The 20,069-nt window shown below is 37.8% G+C and overlaps 1 protein-coding gene across 1 annotated transcript in view; it reads right to left on the bottom strand.

Moving 5' to 3' along the window:
* luzp2 (leucine zipper protein 2) overlaps positions 1–20,069 on the bottom strand; it is a 227,077-nt gene that overhangs the window by 112,739 nt on the left and 94,269 nt on the right. The gene's annotated exons all lie outside the window — the stretch shown is intronic.

Raw genomic sequence — 20,069 nt, 5'->3', positions numbered from 1 at the left:
AAAACCTGAGTCAAGTCCCTATTCGATTCTATTCTATTCTATTCTATTCTATTCTATTCTATTCTATTCTATTCTATTCTATTCTATTCTATTCTATTCTATTCTATTCTATGACAATGCCTGCATCAAAATGATGTTGTAGTTCTTTGGTGGTGGTCTGTGTGTTGTCTTTGACCATTCACACTATCCTTCTTCTTGGCATCTCTGACATTAATAAGAATTGTGTTTTTGGTCTTCCGTTACTTATAATGTTCCTCACAGTGGAAGGAGACAGCTGAAATGTCAGAGATAGCTTTTGTAGCCGTCCCTTAAACCATGATGTTGTTGTTGGTCATATGAAAGCTACTTTGAGGTGCTCTGTGTCGCCTCTCTTAAAGGGCAACTGAAGACCTTTCCGGATTTTGGTGTAATTTTACGAATATAAACTTTGGACGAGTTCGTCAAAACAACCATGACATTATCAACACGTAATTGCAAGGATAATTTGCGTTTTGTTTAGTTTTTTTTGCACTCCGTTAATGGTCCCTTCACAAACCCGGAAGTGTGACGTAGGCAACAGAAGACTACCCACAGCTAGCATAGCAGCAACAACGATGTCAGTGATATTTCCACCAAAGGTAACCATTCAGGATCGCTCTTTCGTGACGCTACCGATGGCAAAGGCTCCCAGGAAAGATGAACTACAATTAATCCCTACATGTTTTAACCTGAGAAGTCAGATGACGGCGATTTACTTGACACAGCAGATGGCGTCATGACGCCATTTGACAGCTCGACACTTCACGAACGGGAGAGTGAGTGGTAAGCCTAAATCCAGCATCGTGATTTTTTTATTAGAGAGAATGCGATTACATGGTTGTATATTTTTCCACGCTGTCCACATAGCTAAAACTGGATATTAGGTAATGGGACAGCTCCTACTGATCTAAATATGGTAAAACTAGCCCAAATGTGGCTAAATGAATGATATGTTATTGATTTTTCAAAATAAATGACAAAACGATTTTATTTTCCAGGTGTTGCTGTAACCCGTCATGTAATTACCCTTCCAAGAGTATACCTGTGTCGTCAGGAGATCCCAGACGTGAAAGCCAAACTTGAGGAGGCTGAAGCACTGACAGGGGCATGAATTACATTTAAAAAATAAAACCATAAATTGTAAACAACATTGACACATTTTGTTGACTGTTTAATGTATTCTATTGGTATATAATATATTGTAATTATATTACATTCTGAAAAAAAATCAATAGGCCACAATAATAAATGATACCAGATTTATGTTGAATCAGCATCAGCTTTCGTTGTGAGATTGTGACACAACATATAAGCTAAGTTATACCAAACACACAATGGCACACATCAAAGAACATAATTTTTTTATGTTTGGCTTCCTGAAGAAAAAAAAAATCACAGCAGCATGAAAATATTGGATGAATCCTAATTTTAATTTAATAATAATTTCTTGGTGATCAAATAATAATGCCCCAGTCAAAGCAGCATCTATTTGATGCTATTGTTCCCTCTTCAAATAGGAAGACCTTGATGTTGAAGTATAATAGTTATTGTTTTATTGAGATGTATTTGATACATTAGGGCCTGGCAGAGGATTGTTTAATATATAGGCTTTATATTTACCCTGTGACAGGCCAAAAAACAACGAGCTAAGGACATATTTGGTGCTGGGAACATTTGAATTCACATAATACCCGGGGTCGCGTTAATATTTTCCGTCGTTGACCGATTTTTTAAAACAGTGACGGAAAAAACTGAAGTCCATCCGTCATTTTGACCGGTTGCAATTCACACCCCAGACCACAGGGTGGCGAGTGAGCGTATTAATTAGCTATTGTCTCTCTTGATGCATGACGTCGTTGGCCTTACTCTGAAAAATGTCAAGGCAACTAAGTGTTCGTTTCTTCAAAAAACCCCAAAATGACGATGGTGTTGATAAAAGAGGTGAAAAAACAGGGACTGCACAAGCGGGCACACAATTCAAGTCCATGCGCACCAGGAGGAAAGTGTGAGACTACGTTCAGGCCACAGCAGGTGAACTGTTAATTTCATTGTTCCATATGCTACATATGGTAGGCTACCTAACTACTGGGGCCACAGTCAGCTGTTTTTGTCACTGCGGAGAAAAAGTTACATATTCATCTGCTTGATGTGTGATGGCACGGTGTGGATTCTCTGTTAAGCTTGTTTGGACAGAATATTAATTTAAAATGAATGAAAACTAAATACTATTGAATATGTTGAAGCGGTATGCAATGTTAAGAGTCTTGTTAGCTGTAGGCGCACTATCCTAGACCCCTCACTATCCACTCGCGGGGGCCTGCGCTTGTCAGTGACGTTCCTTATTCTCGCTATATGATTATACAACTTTAACATTTGTTAATAATACGCTCTGTGTGTAGTATTGTCCATTGCTTTTCCTTTTTAAATGGGCACTTATAAGCGAACGCAAGAAGTAACAACGGGAACATTTTTAAACAGGCATTTCACGGGAGAGCATTTCGACTCTTCGGCCAGTCATATAGCGAGAGCGAGTGGATAGAGAGGGGACCGCGTGCGGCTCTTAAGTGTCTCTGTCACGTGACTGTCGTAGCCGGTAACGCGCTCTGCCAAATGGACACACAAGTACAGAAGGTGAATTATGCCAAACAAAGTGTCACCACAATGTCATTATCATCATTTTAAAAATTTAATTGTCGGGTAAAATTAGATTATGACCGGATTTTTATGACCCTGTCAGTCAAAATGACAGACAACGAAAAAGTCTAGCGCAACCTCTGCATAATACCTATTGATATAGTCATAAAATCACATGAGTAGACCTGTCAGCAAACCTATCTACTTATGACAGGGCAACAGCAACAAAAAAAATGTCGCACTTCAACAAACAGGCAGTAGGAGTCCCTCTCGTTTATCAACAGAAGTGCATTACATTTTAGAATCATAAAAGCCATTAAGGATCTCTACTTACGTATTTGTAAAACCAAGGTTGCATTGTTGTAGGTTTTCAAAGCTGTTGTGGCTGAAATGATGAAAACAATGAGCCGATTGGGGACCTGTATGCATGCTCACAAAAACGGTCCAAACCTTTGCAAGAGAAGTTTTTTTGGACCACTCCTAGAGTCTCGAGTCTTCCTGTGAGCAATTCATTGCTAGACATCGAGATGGCATGACGAATCCCGCGAGTAAAACCCAGAAAATGTTTGCAATATATGGTGAGGATAGCGTGGTGCTATATTTCCGTGTTCAGAGTGGTGGCGAGGCTTCCTGGAAGTTACGTCATGAGGTAGCGGTAGGCAGGACGGCGCGTCCCTCGTTGCTATGGTGTTATTATGGCCATAACTCAAAAACTACGCCGTCAATTATTTATTTATTTTTTTTATGTGACTTTTTGAGACAGCGAATGATGCAGTTAATACAATTCAACTGCGTAAAACACTCAAGAGCGAAATCCGAAAAGCTCTTCAGTTGCCCTTTAAGTGGAGATTCACAGAGAAACACATCATGGCATTGGCGACCTTAAATACATTTTCTCATTCATTTTTCTATCAGGTTCAAAGTTTGATAATCTCACATGCCACTTTTAGTGTTGAAATCAACAAAATGAGATAGTTGCCAAAAATGTTTTTTTTCTATTTGTCCATTTTTTTTTTTGTAATTGAAATGAAGTTGCTGATTCAAAGACCGAATTAATTCTAAATGATAATAATAATAGAAACTGTCAGGGGGCGCCCACTTTTTCATACCAATGTGCATACATACATACGCACACACCCCCACACACACATATATATATATATATATATATATATATATATATATATATATATATATATATATATATATATATATATATATATATATATATATATATATATATATATATAGTAGAATAGAACACCTTTATTGTCATTACACCAAGTGTAAATCGAGCACAAAGCAGTGCGTGTAAACTGCCATTTCAGTATGCCTTTTTGTTCATTTAGCAAGATAATTTAGTGATATTTTTTTTCCCTGTTTGAATTTGTTTACTCATCATTACATTGTATTGTGTGTGCATAATAAACTATTTTTGTTATAGTGATCCCACTACTCCGTGTGGTCTCGCTATATGTTGTGCCTGTTGGACACTAGACTGGGACGTAACATACCACCAGTGCCCAAGTGAGGGAGTGAAATATTTTGATTTGCTGTACTTTTAGGCTGTTGCCAGATTCAAATTACATTATCAACCAATTTTCGCAATATAAATGTCTTTAAAGCACCTCTTGTCTGAAAATTGTTTTAAAACATCTTCTTCCCTCACGCTGCAAACTTTCTTATCACTTAGTGACATCTGCTAAAAATCTAGGTTCATAAAATGAATGAAAAGAATGAAGAGGATCCATTCAGACATGAATTATGTGGTGACTGTTAGCAAAACATGTCTGAAATGAAAATGATTACATTATCTGATGGCACCAAGAAGATGTCTCCAAAAACACCAATTCCCTTAAAGGTAGACATAATGGAATAACAAAGACAATGCCTAAAAAATTGTGGTTTGGCAGATAAGCAAATGGCCTTAAAGCCGAGGCAGAGAAATAATGAAATATTTCATTTCAGGCGTTTGCAATTTGTCAGAAAACCCACACTGTCTTCATGAAACTCATCAGACTTTACAGGCTGTAGGGGAGGCTCTATTTATTTTGATCCTATTACTGAGGACAAATGTTTGTGAACCTTCTGATTCAAAGCAAGTCTAGAGTAGTTGTTGAGGTTGACCCCGCAATATGAAATATAATTTCCGAAAATAAAGGAAATGTCGCTGAATAGGACCATCACCATTCAAGCAATGGCTCAATAAAAGAAACCAAGGCTATGGTATTGAGTCTCAGAAAGGGAACTGCAGGGGCTCAGTGCCCCTGTTGACAAGGGCTTGCCTGTAAATATGATTAAAGTGCTAACACAGTAAGAAATACATTCAGCGTTATTGGACAGCCAGAACACAAATTTGCAAATGCTCCAATGCTTTCCCATATTTCTTATATTGTAGCATATGCTTTCCCATATTTCTGTCACTTCACTGCCAATTTCCATTTGCAAGACCTGGCGCATCCAGTGAATTCTTCAAGTTCATGATTGATGTGAAAGGGCTCTCTAAAATACCCAAATTGAAACTCTGAATCTAAATTGTATGATAAGATTATGGAATTAGAAAAAAGAGCTTTTAATGGAAATGTTGACAAACATGTGAAGTGGATTGATTGCTACACTAAAGCAAAGTGTTTGTTGCTTCAATCACCGGTTGCATATTTGAAGAAAAAAGGAAACAAAGAATATGAAATGAAAAAGTGTAAACCATCCATTTACAAGACTTGTAATCATCATAAATCAAAACAATCAAATCATCCCCGTTTTTCTCCCATCTGTGGGTAGTTGAAAAATATTCACTTGTATTTCACAATAAAATTCACAATGCACCTATTTAGAGCAGGGGTCTCCAAACTACGCCCCGCGGGCCGGATGCGGCCTGCCTCCACATTGTGTCCGGCCCCCTGAACAATACCAGAGGGCATTTTGATTTTTATTTTCCAATATTGTTATTTATTTCCTGGCTTTTTTCTGTGAAGAACCCAGAGAGGGTTATGTGGTTATATTATATTATATTATATTATATTATATTATATTATATTATATTATATTATATTATATTATATTATATTATTATTTTTATATTATTATTTTTATATTATTATTTTTATTTTATTTACTTTTGTTCCGTGAAGAATCCAGAAAGGGTTATTTGATTGTGGCTTTCTGAAAAACAATACATTTTTACATTTAGGCACTCCTGCAATCGTCACACTTTTTCTGTTACAAACTGACCCCGGCCCCTCATCAGAGGAGACAAAAGTTATGTGGCCCTCACAGGAAAAAGTTTGGGGACCCCTAATTTAGAGTATGTTTTGCATGAGGCAATCAGCAACAGTGCCCTGGATATAAAGTTCAATATACAGTGGCACCTCTACATACGAAATTAAGTTCCAGGACCTTGTTTGTAAGTCAAAATGGTCATAGGTCGAGCAAGATTTTCCCATATGAATACATTTTGATTCTATTATTCCATTCAACAGCCCGAAACCTATACTAAATCCTTAATAAATACCGCTGATACTATTAAAAATGGCAATTACACATAGCAAAACAAAAACATTATAAATAAAAATCATAATAATGATATAATAATAATAATTCCTGCAATAATGTAACAAATAGGGTTCTCATGGAGCGGACGTTTTTTTGTTTACTGTCTGTTTTAATGGTTTGTTGTTGGTATCAACTGCGGTGGACAGTAGGCGTGTTGTGTTGCACAAGTTCCAAAATAAATTATTAAAAACCTGACGAAGCTGGCGATTTCTTTGGCGATGTTACCACAATAATAATTGTCACCTTAACTTCTAAAGACTGGCGAACGTAGGTCGGAGGAGGACCGTCGAGATCGTAGACATTCTACGTACGTATTGTCGAGCCAGTTCACAGATGCCACACCACGCTCATATTTTTCTATCATTTCAACGGTAAGCGTCACTTTTTTCCTTTTTTCACCACGTGCACTAACCTTTTAGGAACCTGTGTTGATTTCTCTCACAAGAAAATCCACCATGCATCTATCTTGCGGCAAAACAAAGAAACTGCGGCGCTGTCATAAATCGTCGTATTTCGAGCACGTCATCAGATGTAGAAACAAATAGCGAGTCCAATTTTACATCGGATGTCGGAAAGATCGTGTGTCGAAGCGGCCGTATGTGGAGGTAGCACTGTATTCATAACGTATTGTTGTCACATTTTCCTGATTGTTAATGTTATTCTGAAAACATCTACATCAGTCTCAACACTGAGAGACATATTGTGTGTCCTATTCAAGATCACATTTATTTTTGGTAATATAATATATTTGGTCCTTTTTTTTGTTTTGTTTTCAATGTTTGAAAGTGCTTAAGAGAACTGTGGAGAAAATATTATATACGATAAACCAAATTCTAAGGCAAATATCCACTTAAGTGAGTTTCAAATAATAATGGTAATCACTCAAGATGATGTGTAGTTTGTTTACATTTCCTCTAGAAGCTATATGTTTAGGAAATGAGCAAAAGCAAGGACCAGCTGTGATGGACAACAAAATAGTTTTATAGCCGAATAGCTGGGTTGTATTGTCTACAGTGGCCGACAGGGCAGTCAAACCCAAGAGCGACCAATCACTCCTTTCTTGCATTCACTTATCAATTATTTTTCTAAATGTGAAACAAAAACTGAATAAAGCACTGGATGCTTGGTAAATCTGCTCTGCTTCTGGACAAAACATAAAAAAAATGCTTTAATAAATAATTTTCTTTTCCGCTAACGACTGCCTGGCTTCCTCTACTGACAAATAAACCCGAAGATAAAAACATTAGAAATGGGGGGGTGCTAAGGGGTACATCCCTACAATGCATCGACTGAATTTCATTCTAAACCACTCACAAATAGAGGATTTTAATTCTGCAATTAATTGATCTAATTAATTAGCCCTATTGATAAAGAAAATAAGTAACAACAACACAATCGGGCTCCGAGGATCGGTGCATATAGTAGATTCTTCGAATATACCTACCAAATGTCATTCTGATTCATCCAGAAAATGTATAATAATATATAATAATGTAGGGGTATTAATCTTAGTCCTAATCTTGTCCTTCTCAAGCAGAAGAACAACAAGTAAAGTAAGCAAGTAAGTACATTTTTAAGACCTCACCCTGGACACTATAAAAACTGCTGTGAGATGGCGTGCGCTCTTCAAAAAAGAGTTGACTCAATTTGGCCAATATGATTGTGTTGTGGTGCCAGTCTAAACCAGTCAGTAGCCTGAAAGAGAGGCCGCTACCTAGACTGAAGTGAAAGTGTTCACATGCGAACTTTAACATGGTAACAGTAATTAGTTACCCCCCAACTCCCTCTGTGTGGGTTCCATTGGACAGGAACAAAGAAAAAAAATACTATAGTGTGGACAAAAACTCACACAGACCTCACGCAAAAGTTTGTCTCTCTTGTTACGGTTCTCAATAAGCAATTGTGTGTTTTTGTATGTGTATGCTGTCCATATTTGTAAAGATATCTGGCCAATATCTTATATTTGTGGAAGACTGGGCCCCCTACTAAAAGCTTTAAATAGCTTCCTTTGAGTGCCCTTTTCACGCATCTAACAGCATGTATCTGTTTGTATGCATCATGTTTTGTATACTTTAATGATGTGTGAAAAAAACTAAACTAAACCATAAGGCACGTCAGTGCAGTGATGTGACAACCAACTGAGTTTAGTTGATACCAGCCTGCATTCATTTCCCCCCCTTGCTGGTGTTATTGATATTCACTGGACATTCTTGAAAATAATTATGCAGATTAGACCACTGACTTTCAGTTTTGGTTTAGCACATATTCAGATGGGTGTCTCTATATCACTCGAGTGAGAATAATGTGCTTGAGTTGTGCGGTAAAAAGTGCACTCGGTTAATTAACGGTAGCATGTATAACCTCCTGCATTGTACAGCTATTTTTGCTGATTTGCCTTTCACTCAGAAAAACACAAACACCGCCAGGCAGGCTAGACATTTTCTGTTTTTTTTCCAAACCCAACAACTGATTGGATTTCCACTCCTGAATAAACCTGATATAATTAGTTTCAATTTGAGGGGAAAACTGGAATACCTTTACTAGGAGCTGCATGGTTCAAAGCGATTGCATGATACTGTTTCATGCATGTCCTATGTAATAAAAAAAGAAACAAAGGAAGAAAGAAAAAAATCTAAAAGATAGAACAACAATAAACTACTGGGCGAAAAGGAGCTCATTTGCTGTTATGCCGATTAAAGGCAGACAGAGACTTAGATATTTCTAATTCTAGGTTGGAATATTTATGCAAAAGGTGGGTAGCAAATATTATTACAAGAAAGTTTTGATATGTCTTGTGTCCAAGCAAAGCATTCGAATTTAGATTAACTTTATTGTCATTGCAGAGCAACAAAATGTGTCTTTTTAGGTTGTCAGACCAAGGTATTTACAGCATCACATACACGCTTGACTGCTTACTATGGAAACCGCTCCGAGTATGACCACTATCTGACATGAATATGAACTTGTGTTTGGCAGCTTTTACACAAACATAGCAGAAAGAGTGGGATATTAATTGCATTTCCATCAGGGTATTTTGGACACAGAAAGTTGTCTACCAGATTAAATAACCGGTGCTGAATGAACAACAGCTGCCTTTTGAGTGGTTGAAAAAGCAAAACAAACACATTCACTTTGGAGGGGACAAAACTATTCATGTCTATAAAAATATTTTCTGCAAGTCATAATTTAACAATCTACCAGTATTGACTGTTTAAACAGGTCTATTCACTTTGAAATATCATACAAAATTGATTCAATGGATCGATAAGAATAAATGCTTTAACCTGAAATTATTTGCTGGTTAAATTTTAGTCTTACTGTATATTGCACTTTTTCCAATTAAGTATAATGATAAAAAAGACAAACCACTTCAGTTTTTGAAGCTGTATTTTATTATTTCAACTACGATCTAAAACTTGTATTGTGGATAAAAGGCTTGTTCATTTAAATATAAATTTACAAATCTGCCCTGGTCTGGATGTCTATTATGTTTGCCGATTACTCCATACACTCCATAAGTACAGCATATCTTCATGCTGATTTGTGGTCTCTCAGGTGATCCAACTTTAAAGTGTACTTTTATTATCACACAGGACAATGAAACAGAAGAAGTAGGTTTTCAGGGAACATATGATCAACATGTTGAATACAAGAATTCCAAGACAGATAGAAAAGTCTAGTTACAATTGATTCAATGCCCTGAGAATGAAATGACCTGGATGAATGAGAGCATTCACAGGGACTGCAGGAATTCATTAGGCGTGCTCCCTTTAATTGAATCTTTGTGTTCAATATCACAGCCATAAGCTGTCTCCTAAGGTGTTTCAGACAATTTGATAGTACAACCAACACAACCTCTCCTTACAACTACACGCAATGTGTAAACCCAACAGCCCAGGATCGCCACATCGAGCATCTTCAACTGCAACATTGTCTGAGAACAGACAGCTGCTGTAACAATCAGTTTCATCATCTTCAAGCAGCTTTGCGACCCTCGTGTTGGATAAGCAAGCCGCTCATCAAATTCGCAGGGGGTCGCAGAGGTGGTGGAGCCTATCCCAGCTAACTATGGTGAGTAGGCGGGGTACACCCTGAATTGGTTGGCAGCCAATTGCAGGGCACAAGGAGACGAACCACCATTCACTAACAAACTCATATCTAGGGACAATGTGGATTGTCCACTCAGCCTACCATGCATATTATGAGATTTGAGAGGAAACCGGAGCACCCGAAGAAAATCCATGCAGGTGTCGGAAGAACATGCAAAGTCCGGAAACGATCCTCCGTGCTACCAACAATCAGTTTGATCAACCAAATAATTTTTTATCAAACTTTCAGAAAATATCTGGAACACTTGATCCCTGAGTTCTATTCTATAAAGACCACGACACAGAATCCCCCAACCTGTAGAATTCATCCACAGTCAAAACCCCAGTGCTTACAAGGATTGATAGCCCGAGCACGACAAGTGGGGCTGTAGAGGAAAGGGGGGTTTGTGAGCCATTTGCACATTGTTCGTGGTGGCAGCTTTTTTTCATCATCAAGCCATACAATCGCATATGTAAGTATCTTGACTTCTAGATTAAAACCTTAGCTGAACAACATTGTAAATCTTCATGTTTTCAGTTTGCTAATGCTAATGCTAATCATATGACTTACATTGCAGCTGTACTTCCCTTTTGGCCTTGAGATGCTTTAGCCGAATTTAAAAAAAAAAAAAAAAAAAAATTGAATTTCGGCACGCCTAGCTGATCATGTCATTGGCTGTAATACTCAGTGTAAGAGATGGAAATTATGTTAATTACCCATGCTGTTTTGTTACATTGGGGCTAATTAAGTGGAAGTACACAAACATGTAAACAAGTGATGTCAGTGACACAAACCTGAAGAGAAACAGTGGGTGTAATTGCACACAACAGTGGATAGATGCCGGCAATCGGAGTTTTGAAAGGCTTTTCAATGACACGACTTATGATGACGAGATTGTCTTGATTGCTGAGGGCAATACCGTGTGGCCTGGGGTTCATTTGTGATGTTGACCTTCATTGGTGACTTAAAGGTGGCGTTTACTGTTTTTCAAGTTGCAACCATTATTTGGATTAGCCTCACTTCACTGCATATCGGTCTGTCTACACCTTGATCGCGGGCCCACGAAAATCTCCCCAGAGCAGTGGTTTATCTTGCACCAAAACGTAGAACAGCTATTCGGAGCTTTTCTTGCCTATAAAGTGTTCGTTGCACGACGTGTGTTTGCAAGGACAGGTCACACCATCGCTGCATACGTAGGCCAATTTTAGCGAAGACCAGTCTACCAAATCCCAAAGCACACGCTACCTACATTGTTTCGCTGGTACAAAAATCAGCTTATTTAGCGTTCTATGCCAGATCGCAAATAGATTTCCTTGAAAGTAGGGCTTAAGTATTAAGTGAAGCAGCATTGAATGTCTGCATTGTATGTTTCCTTCAGAACGAACTTGATGTACAATGGCTGTAACATAAGACATGTTGAGGCCAGCAATGGAGTGTCTTGTTTCCATGTGGCATATGGACAAGGAAAACAGCACAAATTGTTTTTCTTTTCAAATAACTTTTTGACTTTACTATTGCATTCGGGTGTTTTTTACGATGAACAGACTAATATTTAAATTTAAGGCGCACTCGCAGGCTTCATCGTAAACCTACAATGGCTTCTTAGCAGTTACTGTGTTTCAAGTAACACTTTGGCAATACACCTTATGAAGGACCAACTGTGAATTAGTTTGTGTTTTTTTCAAGGTTGCTGCCCATCGGCAAGAACTGAAACATGCAGTTGTTTTTTTTTTTTTTTTACCCTTAAACATTTTATTTGCTGCTGTTGCCCTCACATTCAAATGTAAACTTGGCATCATTAAGAATGCAGATATATGTGTGTAAATCACACCAAGGACAGTGCGTGACATCTCAGAGGGATGACACAAAAAGACAAAGTTAAGCCATCTGGAGTGAAAGAAGAAGGAGTAAGAGCGAGGGAAAGAATCCAAAATTAGTTGACAGATGTGGCTTTATTACAGGTTTTATGCCCTTCTGGTGCACTACTCTGTGAGAAAGTATCAAGGAGAAACTCACAGATAGCTGGTTTATCTATTTAATAAGAGACGTAGATTAGATTTTATTTATTTATTTATTTTTTAATTGACTTAAGGTAACAAATTTTGCATCCAGTATCTTTTTTGATATAATGAAACAACTGCAGTGGTAGGTACACCCGGATCACTAAATTCACCTGCTGGCCAAATGATTGGCATGATGAAATGCAAAGATCGATACATGTGGCCTGAACTATGATTGTTTCTGTAACAGTGGGGATAAGAAGTTGAATAGAAATGAATGACTGCTGAGTACGGATTTTGAGCGCTTTGAATTGACAATGAATCTCATGTCTGAGCTCTCGGAAATTTTTCTTTTTTTCCTCCACTGATTGGAACATTTTATAGACTGTGACAGAGAGTCAATTTTTTTCAAAGCCTTCAATGTCTGAGTTCCACCCAATAAACCGTAAAAATGTGACCTGAACAGAAAAATGAGTCACAGTAAACCTAAGACCACAATCTCAGCTTTCCAATGACACATCAATAATTTTGCTGTTTCATCACCGAGGAGTTGTAACTTGTACTTGGGTTGTCCGTGCATCATTCTCAAAATTAGAAAACATTGGCCACGACAGTCAACCATTCTCCACAACATATCTTTCGGGCCAGAATCAGACTGAAATTGTGTAGTCTGAGTCAGGCATAAGGCAGTTCTGCAGGCAAATGCGGGGGTTCAACCCAGCAAAGTTTACGTAATTAGATGTATATTCATTTTTAAATACTTATTTGTGTATACTTAAATACTTTTTAATCATTCAGAAAGGAGGTGGACCAGTCCCTCCCAGGTATTGTGATTCAGAATACCTTGTAGCGACCTTTGAAAGATATGGTCTTATAGAGAATTCTGCTCAAAAGACACTACTGAGCTGCTTTGAAGAGCAACATTTTACATTTCCTTGAAATAGCGCTCCAATTCATTCTTCACGTGATCCTCTTTTTAATCGAATACATGATTTTTTCTTTCTCTCTCCATTGAAACATACATACTGGGTAACTTTGAGAACTTTTACTAAACTCTCATGCCAGATTAACATTTTCTTGAACAATATCATACACGACGGTATTTCACAAAAGTCTATTTTGTGAGGCATATCAGCGACACTGTATCCTCCAACAAAGCTTTTAAATGTGCAGTTTTCTGAATTTACAACACAATATAAGCAACCACAATAGGAGTACACCAAACTCCCAAGTGGCACATTAAAACTCTTATAAACTCTACAAAGACATTAGGAATTCCATCTTTCGTGTCTATGAATCTGAACATGACAGTTAAAAAAAAAAAAAAAAAAAAAAAGTAAAAAGAAAAAATGTTGAGTTTATAAATTGGCAAAAGCACTGTGGAATAAATTGGCTATTTGTTTCGGTCTGTGTTCTGTGATGTTTGCAACTGTATACTCAAAGCCTTATTAGGTAACAAAGCACTCTCCAGACATGCTGCAAGGCAGAGATGGTCTACATGCTTGTGTAGTGTCTATCCTTATTAACATCGAATGCATTCCGTGTCCTTTTGATACAACATAAAGCCGTATCTTTTTGTCAAACATTTAATTGGGTAACACAAATCTACCCCAAATAAACATGATAGGATTTTTTAAAACTGTATTCTAAATGAGAAAAATATGTACTAACATGCATACTGTTTGTCACCACAGCAATTGACTAAGAACCAGTCTAAGGTGCAGTCGCAGGAACAAACATCATAAAATTAACCTTTACCAGATGATAAGGAATTTCACAATGACAAAGAAACAGTTGTATTAACCACACTTGATTGATGATAAAGCTATTAAACTTAACAGTGATATTTCTCCAACACAGTCATCTGTGGAGTTATATAACATGACTGAAAATGAAGATAAAGAGAATGATGTGTTTGTCTGTGTGTGAAAGTGATGCCTCATGTCACTTGATCACTGAGTTTTTTGTTTAAACAATAATGATTTCCATTTTGAATTACTATCAGTTTGGTGTGGCTATATGTCAGAAATATGTGCTCTGTATCAATCTAGCACATTGAGAGGTATAATACTAAAATATTTTAAACACATCCGTCCTTAATGTAGAAGTGCAATTCTACCCTTTTATCTTATGTCTCCATTATAGTCTTATTTACTATACATCTAATAAACTGAAATTGGTGCAAGCCAGTACATTTGGGTGAAGTGCAAAAGGTAAAGTTTCATTCATTCTTTTGAAAATTGAATGAACGTACTGCTCAGCCTCATGGGTGTGTTATGTCTTGCTCACATAAACAACTGTTTGTGGCTAACAGTTTAATGAGCTTTCTTGCAGACAAGGCAGCTGTGTTTGTTTCAGAGACACTTTGCAGGATGAACTCTAAGTGCTGTAATAATTACACAAATGACCTTCATACATAAACAAAATATCCAATGTAATATTAATACCTTTGTCATTCTTTATTCACTTTGCTTTATCCTCACGAGTTTCGTAAGGGCGTTGGAGCCTATCCTAGCTGACTATAGCCAGGAGGCATGGTAAACCCTGAACCGATTGTCAGCCAATCGTTGGCCACATATAGACCGACAACCTTTCACACTCACACATAACCTCACACTCACACCTAAGGACAATTTAAGTATCCAACCGACTTACAATTCATAATTTGGGTATGTGGGAGGAAATCGGCTCATCTGGAGAAAACCCACACAGGCACAAGGAGAGAATACAAAGCACACCGGAAGGCTAGAGTCCTTTTTTTCAACGTCACCTAATACCACTTCATTTAGCCATTTTCACCTCTTATTGTGAATGCCATTGCCCCGTAATTACTAAAACAATGTTCCTAATGTGTTAGCCATCATAAAAATTGTCAGTTGAGTCTAATATGCTGAATCAAAAGTAAATTATACTTACATGAGCAAGTCATGCACAGCCTTTTGTGCATTCTTTGGATTTTTCAAACTACAGAGTTCTAAATTACATAACACGATTATGCAAAAATGGGTTATTAAAAACACAAGAGTACTCATAATTAAGATGAAAATCTCTCTGTGCTGTTGGGGTTGCATGATGCCACAAATGTAATGCAAGGTTTTGGCCAGTCTTGGCTTGAGGCTTTTGCAGATGTCATCGTGTTAAATTGACTGCATTATACAGCATTCCAATCCACCTTCAGGGTACTGAAGGCCATTTTTACAATTTAACCCCATTACACACCTTCTCTCCATGATGATAAAGGATGCTGACATAGAGGGAAACTTAGTATATCCTTCACACATGACACTTTGAAAAGATATTAAATTTTATAGTAAATTATCACTTGCTTTCTGTGATGCTCACATCAGCTAGGAAGATAGATTAAGTTTTCTTTTATGGAACAAATTGTGCAAATATCTGCCCTTGATTACAATTAACTGTATAAGGAGTAAAAACATGGACTTGGGCTTCCCTTTAACGTCCTTAACCTTGTCTGTACGATTTTTTAAAACCTCTTTTGAAGAGAATATTGAGATTAAATGGGATACAAAAATCTGGTTAGGACCAAATCATTGCATTTATTTCTAAGAAAAAAAAAAGAGGAGTTTTGACTACCTCCGTCTCCACATCAGTTATGCTCTTCTGGGTTAGTACACCTTTCGCTTTACCTGCTATCATTCCCAATGGTCATTTATTCCAATTAGTTAGCCTGCTGTTTTTTCCCAGTCCTTGTCAGGCCTTTGGAGGCTTCAAATTTATGTCAGATGTAATCTTTAGTAATCCATTTGTTCACAAGTTTCTGACTTGATTCTTTTTCTCCTCCAGTGGCCTGCATGCCTTCAGGACACAATTTTAAAAACACAATAAAACGATGCAAAGAAAAATAGGGAAATTCAGAGTATATAATGCTGCGTCCAATTTATTTGACTTTTATAACAACAAGTTATGTACTGCCAAGGAAACACTCCATTTCCAACATAATCTGTTCTTCAAGTATGTTTGTGTTTGACTTTTACTACATTGATCGGTGATGGAGTAAATTTTTTGTATTTGCAAAAAACAAACTAAAAGCCTCTAGGGAAACTAAGCAGTTCACAGACTGCAAACACATAAGCACACAGACACACACACACACATATACAAATTAACAAAGATGCTTCAGTCAAAGGAGTTTATTAGAGCTCCTGCCTCATGATTGAAAAGGCTGACAGTACAAGACTAATGGAGGCATTAAGGTCAAATGGACCTTTAATTTAGAACATGTAGGCACACACAGACTGTGCTCATTCAGGAATGGAAACTTGTTTCGTTGGGCCAGACACTTTTTTCCTGATTCGGTAATAAGGATACATACATGATTCAGCAAACACAAATTAATATGACCCATTAAAAATCCATATTATATCACTCTGACCAGTGATTCCCATTAGATCATCAAGTGTGCCATGGGAAATAACATCTCTGACAGGGATCAGGGAACAAACTGACCCAACAATGGAGAACTCAGAGCAAGGTTTATTGAACAATTTCCCTGACAAGAAGAAGCCTTGTCTTTCGGTGAGGCCCGGAGGGTTGTTCAAGCGGGGGAGACAAGCAAGGCAAAGGCCCAGTCAGGAAACGTTCCAGGTCCGTTTCTTGTCACAGGTTGCGGGTCACTTTAAAGTGATCCTCTACCTTAAATACATGTAGGCACTAATAAACCACAATTGTTCTCTTGTACTAAAATATATTGTTAGAAACACATAAAATGTTAAATCAATGGCAATATTTTATAATATTTAGTACACATTTTGACCGATAGTTGGCGCCATGTTTTGCGGGCTTGCAGTGATGACGTAAAGGGGATCTTTCCAAATGTGTAGCGTATACAACAATTGCGTATTGCTGCCTAAACTCGCGAAGTAAAATGCCACAATGTGCTGCTTTTGGATGCAATTTTCAGTCAAATTGAAACAAGGGGAGTGATGTGAGTGGTCAAGGTGGAATTATTATTTTTTGTGAATAAATGTGCATAAGTGGAAGATTCTCCCCTTTTTTGGTCCCTGTATGCACTGTCTATTTTCTGGATCCGACGGTCCCACTGCGGCTGCAATATTGGTTTCGGATCCGTCTATTTATTTTCTGGATTCGACGGTCCCACAGCGGCTTTTCGGATCAATCTGTTTTGTGGATTCGAAGGCCTGATCACGGCTGCAACTTTGCCATGGGATCGGTCTAATTCCTGGATCTTCAAGTGATGGAAAAAACGCAGATTTGGATTACTATTGTTATCATTTTTTGTTGACTATTCTTCGTGGGAGTTTTCCCCAAATCATACCAAATAATTAAAGCACTATGGCACGCTACAGTGACGACAGTGACTCTGACATGGACATTACTTTTATGTTGGAGTTCGTCTGGGAACGCGTGTGTGTGTACCGCTGAGCTCCCGAGTCACGGGTGGTCAAGGTGGAAATATTATTTTTTTGTGAATAAGTGTGCATAAATGAAAGTTTTCCCCCTTTTGGTACTTTTATTCACGTATCCTACCTACCACACATTACAATGTACAAGACATGGATTACACTCAAATCCAGGATTTGTTCCCGTCAGATGACGAATTTAATGAGGACAGTTAGCACACGACAGCTCTGGATGCTAAAAATCTACATAATTATACTGGGATAAGCTTGAAAACGCAATAGATTACCTTGAGGAACATAAACCGGTGTTCTCAACAGCATACACACTTTAGCTCCATTGTCATTGAGACGCACTTGGCGCGAGTACATCACCAGTTTTTCCCAACTCGTCTTATCAGGTACTGTATTTCCTGCTCTCTTTTAGCCTTTGCTGCTCGTCTTGTGAACGACCGACAGTGCTGTCCTGCTCTTCACTTTTCCGATCTGGTTCAAATTGGAAGGGCAGAACTGACGACATGTTGGAGTAGCTAAGAGTGACACGCTGAAAGTTCGGCAACGGGCCCGGTGATGTCACGCACTGCGATGTAACAAGAATGGCGACCAATCACTTAAAATAATTTTACAAATTTTGTTAAAACGAAAACATTAAGAGGGGTTTTAATATCAAATTATTATAACTCATACTAACATTTTTCTTTTAAGAATTACTTGTCTTAAAGATCGAGGATCACTTTAAATACAGACAAGTGAGCAGAGGCACAGACAAGGTACGGGCTAGTGGCATAAATCTAAAAAGTCAAAAAGGTGTATCAAGGTCCAGGAAGGCAAGGTGACTGGAAAATGCTCTTAAGTTGCTGTAAAGGCTAACAAATTTGCAATAAAGCAGAGGGCTTTGGGTGTATAAGTAGGGAGGCTATTATTATGATCAGGTATGCAGAACAGGTGGGTGGAATGAGTGTTAATGATTGGGAGGAAAAAAAGGGGAAACATCCAGACCTGCTGCGGCGCTCTAACAATCTCAAATATTCGGTTCGGAGACATGCTTACATTCGGTCACTGGGCTAATGCAGAGTGATAAAAATGACACAGTCAAGCTCTTTGAAGTATACTCTGTTTGGATTAGGTAATGCTACTGTGAATTACTTATTTACTTAACAATTAGTCAAATTATCCAAGTGCTGGTGAAGCAATCAAATGTACATGCATGTCTGTGTATAGGCTACTTAGAGTTGAATGATTTTGGAGATACTCAACTCTAGACCAAACTTCATTTATACAGCACTTCACCAACGGGGCAACATACACTGAACATAGATATAACAGAAAATCTATATCCACATGATAGTTGCAGATACACTGAAATTAGGATTATAAAAACACAATTAGTAGTATAATGATAACATTGGCCTATGATTGGCTGGCAAACAGTTCAGGCTGTATAGGACTTTCTGTTAATTTTCAGTACACTTCATAAGACCGTGTTGTTGTTAAAGATATCTATATAAAACCTACTGGGTGGCACACTCACTTTGTCTTCAAAAATTACCAGAGCTGAACCATTGAATATACCCATGACACAATGCCACAATATCACACGTTTAAAGAATCCACACATTCTCTGTACCACTTACCCTCATGTGTGTCATAGGTGCAATGGAGCTTATCCAGGCTTACTTTGGGGAGGTACACCCTGAATTGGCTGCCAGCCAATCACAGACTTTTAAAGCATGAGATGATTTTTCTGACAGAGGACAACTGAGTAGCTTGAAATGAACGGACAGCGGAAATTCGTACCTCATCTAACCTTTCTGTTGCAAGTGCTGAGGGTTGCCTTACACTACAAGATTATCTGGGGCATTAAAATGGGTAGAATGAAATGCTACAAGGTAACTGTTTCAGATTCTGTTATCAGAGCATTTCAACATTAACACACAGGATTTGAAAAATATTTGGTACCGTATAGTTTAACATTATTTGCATATTGAGTCAGGCCCAAGCATGGTAATAAATCATATTATTCCCTAACAGGAGGACAAGAAGGAAGGGCGTCAGCACTGCTCTTCACATGCTTTATTCAACACGCAGTTCAATAAAACACAAACTTTAAGTTCAACTCAAGTCTGTAATTGCAACTTCCTTGGCATGTTCCTTTGTTTATATGTCTGTCTGTCCGTATGTACGTGCGTCTGTAATAATTTATAATGACACGTGAGAGCTCATCATCAGAATAGTGATATTAACTACTGAAAAATAAAAAAAAACATCTATGAAGAAACTTTGTTTACTGAGTAATTTGAGCTATTATGGTGCGAGTTGCAGAATACCAGTGCACCAGAAAAACTGACTGCAAACAATGGTGGAACAATGTTCAGCAAGTAAACTCAAAGCACTTATT

The sequence above is a fragment of the Corythoichthys intestinalis genome, chromosome 1 (genome assembly GCF_030265065.1).
Source record: "Corythoichthys intestinalis isolate RoL2023-P3 chromosome 1, ASM3026506v1, whole genome shotgun sequence".
In the NCBI taxonomy this organism is placed as follows: domain Eukaryota; kingdom Metazoa; phylum Chordata; class Actinopteri; order Syngnathiformes; family Syngnathidae; genus Corythoichthys; species Corythoichthys intestinalis.
This window is presented reverse-complemented; position numbering and strand designations above follow the sequence as displayed.